Genomic DNA, 5,029 nt, shown 5'->3' on the forward strand with positions numbered 1-5,029 from the left:
CGACCCAAATCAAGGTCTTAACATCCCAATTATACATAAAATCCCTAATTCTTTACCCAAAACCCCCAATTTCTTACCATGAAATCCTAGGATTTTGGTATGAAAATTGATAAATGCACATGGGTAATTTGAAGAGAAAGTGATTTAGAATTTCATATACCACACTTGGGGAAGAACTTGCTCTTCTGAGAAAATCGGCCTCTAAGCTTCCTTGGTTTCTTGAAAATATATAAGCATGAAGAGACTGTCGTTTTTATTATTCTGTTTGGAAAAACACTGGACAGGCTTTGTTTTCGCGTATCGCGAAAGCTTGCGTCCAGAAAAGGGCCTCTTCGCGTTCGCAAAGATGTTGCACGCTTTCGCGATGGTCCTTCCCCCTTGCACTTTTTTATTCAAAATTCGCGTTTCGCGGGAACCTTGGACCGTGTTCTGCGAAAGAACAACATCAGAGATTTCCCAGCCCACCTTCATTTTACCTCTACGCGTTTTGCGAGATATCCGTCACGTTCGCATTAGAGCAGCCCACCCAGTTTTCTCCGCGACTCGCGACCATTGGCTTCGCGATGCGAAGAACAATCCCCAGCCCAGGTTTGCACTTCACGCTCACGACGAGTTGCTTTCCGCGAACGCGCTAGACAACGTCCAGCATACCAGAATGCCCAGCAAACACAACAGAAATGTCTTAGTTTAAACACCCGTAGCCTATCCGCAACTCCACGAGCCCTTGGGGCTCAAAACCAATATGCACAAAAAACTCTAAAAATATCAACGACTTGTCTCGGTGATCAAATCGCCAAAAACTAACGCAAAAACTACGGATTTAACACCAAAACTCATGAAATCCCTAAGAACCACTTGAAATTTTCTATGTTACACAACCGGAACCGTCCGAATCACTGTCAAATAATAATTCCCGTTTTTTCTCACCACAATTTTACAGAATGACTTCAAAATACATATTAAACCGTAACCGAGGCTCTGAAACAAAAATACGCGGGTGGTCCGATACCAATAACGATCAAACATTATTCAATTCTGAAAACCATTATATTTTTCAGTTAACAATTTTCTTTTAAAATATTTTACTTACTCGAGAGCTAGGGACCTCGGGAATTCAATTTCCGTGGCATACGCCCAAGTCCCCAATTTTTACTACGGACCCTCCGCCGGACTGTCAACATTCACGAGTCCAGGGTTTGTTTACCTCAAATTATTTACCGAAGAGTCAAACATAAATCAATTGAAAGGCAAAACTCAATTGTTTCTCAAATTTCACAATAAAGCGCTTTCCGGAAACGCACTGGACCGTGCACGCAAATCAAGGAGAAAAAAAATGATGGTTTGAGACCTCGAAACCCCGAATTGGAGTTCTTATAAAACATGGATGATGACCTTTGGATCATTCACCATTCATCCACTCCTAAAAACAACCGTCGTCCTCGAACCGAACATTAAAAAGTACCCGAGCTAGTGAAAAGATGGGGATATCTGTTCCGGACATATATCTTTCTCCTTCTATCCCTCCCGCCTCGCGACATTTATTCTACATTAAAACTACAAAAAATTTGAAAAATTAATATAAAATGCTGAATTTCATCCTTTCTACAAATTTTCTACAAACTGGTGATAACAATATTTCTCTTTATTTTCATGCAAGTTCGTCTGGAATACTAAAGTTACTTGAGATGCCAACATCTCCCGTTATAAAGGAATATGAAAGTATAATAATAACAGATAGTACACCAAGTTCTACTGAAGTAGGACAAGTATACCAAGACAAGGAAACAATTGCAACTGCAATGAAGCACTATTCTGTCATGCACAAGTTTTACATTCAGGGTTAAAAGATCTAGTGCTAGAAGGTATGAACATATGAATAGTCTAAAGATTGTTATTTTACTAAATTTGTAAGTTATTTGAAGTTTTTTAGTTCTTCAGTTTTCCTTTAATGTTTCTTAGAATTGTAGTTGAATTGTAGTTATTTTGTATTTATATTGATCTGTACCTAGTAACCGAGCCTCCCCCAGCTCAAACCATCCAACCGGCGACCGACACCGCCTACCGAATAATGCCTCATAGGGAGCCATCTGGATGCTCGACTAATAGCTGTTGTTGTAGGAAAACTCCGCTAACGCAATAACTGATCCCAAGAACCTCCAAAATCCATAACAGATGCGTAGAGCATATCCTCCAAAATCCGAATAGTACACTTGGACTGTCCGTCTGTCTGAGGATTAAATGTTATGCTCAACTCGACCCGCGTACCCAACTCACGCTGAATTGCCCTCCAGAAATGCGAGGTAATATGTGTACCTCAATCAGAAATGATAGACACAGGCAGACCATGAAGATGAACGATCTCACAGATATAGATCTCTGCTAACCACTCCGAAGAAAAGGAGACTGCCACAGGAATGAAATGCGCCGACTTAGTCAGCCTATCCACAATAATCCAAACTGCATCAAACTTCCTATGAGTCCGTGGGAGCCCAACAACAAAGTCCATAGTGATATGCTCCCACTTCCACTCAAGAATCTCAATCTTCTGAAGCAAACCGCCAGGTCTCTGATGTTCGTACTTTACTTGCTGACAATTTAAACACCGAGCTACATATGAAATAATATCCTTCTTCATCCTCCTCTACCAATAATGCTGTCGCAAGTCCTGATATATCTTAGTGGTTCCCGAATGAATAGAATCGGGAACTGTGCGCCTCCTCTAGAATCAACTCGCGAAGTCCATCCACATTAGGCACACAAATACAACCCTGCATCCTCAAAACTCCATCATCTCCAGCTGGAACCTGCTTGGCATCTCTGTGCCGCACTGTGTCCCTAAGGACAAGCAAATGATGATCATCATACTGCCGCTCCCTGATACACTCAAACAAAGAAGACCGAGCGACTGTACAAGCTAGAACACGGCTGGGCTCTGAAACATCCAACCTCACGAACTGATTGGCCAAAGCCTGAAAATCTAAAGCAAGCGGTCTCTCATTGATTGGAATATACGCAAGGTTGCCCATACTAGCTAACTTTCTACTTAAAGCATCGGCCACCACATTGGCCTTCCCGGGATGATACAAGATGGTGATATCATAGTCTTTCAATAGCTCCAATCACCTCCCCTGCCTCAAATTTAGGTCCCTCTGCTTGAACAAATACTACTAACTCTTGTGATACATGAGCACCTCATACGACACGCCATATAGATAGTGCCTCAAAATCTTCAGCGCGTGAACAATGGCTGCTAGCTCCAAATCATGAACTGGATAATTCTTCTCGTAAATCTTCAACTGTCGCGAAGCATATGCAATAACCTTGCTACCCTGCATCAATACCACACCAAGCCCAATACGAGATGCGTCAAAATATACTATATAGGGCCCTGAACCCGTGGGCAATACCAACATCGGTGTCATAGTCAAAGCTGTCTTGTGCTTCTGAAAGCTCACCTCACACTCGTCCGACCACCAAAACGGGGTGCCCTTCTGGGTCAACCTGGTCATCGGGGCTGCTATAGAAGTAAACCCCTCCACGAACCGATGGTAATAACCTGCCAAACCTAAGAAACTCCGGATCTCTGTAGCTGATGTGGGTCTAGGCCAGTCCTTGACTGCCTCAATCTTCTTAGGATCCACCTGAATACCCTCTGCTAACTCAACGTGACCCAAGAATGTAACTTAACTCAAACAAAAGTCACATTTTGAAAACATAACATATAATTGGCTGTCTCTCAGAGTCTGAAGAACGATCCAAAGATACTGCTCATGCTCCTCTCGGCTGCGGGACTAGATCAAGATATCATCAATGAAAACAATCACAAAAGAATCCAGATGGGGCTTGAACACTCGGTTCATCAAATCCATAATTGTTGCTGGGGCATTTGTCAACCCAAATGACATCACTAGAAACTCATAATGCCCGTACCGAGTCCGAAAAGCTGTCTTAGGGATATCAGATGCCCTAATCCTCAACTGATGGTAGCCAGACCTCAAATAAATTTTCGAAAACACCTTGGCACCCTGAAGCTGATCAAATAAGTCATCAATCCCCGGCAATGGATACTTGTTCTTGATGGTGACTTTCTTCAACTGCCGATAATCTATGCACATCCTCATTTATCCATCCTTTTTATTTACAAACAACAGTGGCGCACCCCAATGCGAGACACTGGGCCTAATGAAGACCTTATCAAGCAAATCTTGCAATTGCTCCTTCAATTCTTTCAACTCTGGCGGGGCCATACAGTATGGCAGAATAGAAATAGGATAAGTGCCCAGAGCAAAGTCAATATCCCTGTCGGGTGGCATCTCAGGCAGGTCTACAGGAAATACCTCTGGAAACTCACGAACAACTGGTACAGAATCCATGGAAGGAATCTCCGTACTGGAATCACGAACATATGCCAAATAAGCCAAATACCCCTTCTCGACCATACGTCGAGCCTTCATATAAGAAATGACCCTACTAGTAGAATGACCAGGAAGCCCTCTCCACTCCAATCGAGGAAACCCCGGCAAGGCTAAGGTCAGAGTCTTGGCGTGACAGTCCAATATGGCATGATAAGGTGACAGCAATCCATCCCCAAACTGATATCAAAATCGACCATATCAAGAAGTAGGAGATCTACATGGGTCTCAAGACCCCCAATAATAACCACAGACGAGCGATAGACACGATCTAAAACAATAGAATCACCCACCAGTGTGGACTCATATACAGGAGCACTCAAAGAATCACGAGGCACAACCAAATACGCAGCAAAACAAGATGACACATAGGAGTATGTAGACTCTGGATCAAATAGAACTAAAGCATCTCTACTGCAAACTAAAACCGTACCAATGATAACGGCATCGGATGCCTCACCCTCAGGCTTGGCTGGGAAAGTATAACATCGGGGCTAGGCCCCACCATTCTGAACTACATCCCTGGGACGGCCTCCTGCTGGCTGACCTCTACCTCTAGCGGCCTGACCTCCATCTCTAGCTGCCTGAACCCTACCTCTAGATTGTTGAGCGGGCGG

The sequence above is a fragment of the Nicotiana attenuata genome, unplaced genomic scaffold, assembly GCF_001879085.1.
Source record: "Nicotiana attenuata strain UT unplaced genomic scaffold, NIATTr2, whole genome shotgun sequence".
In the NCBI taxonomy this organism is placed as follows: Eukaryota; Viridiplantae; Streptophyta; class Magnoliopsida; order Solanales; family Solanaceae; genus Nicotiana; species Nicotiana attenuata.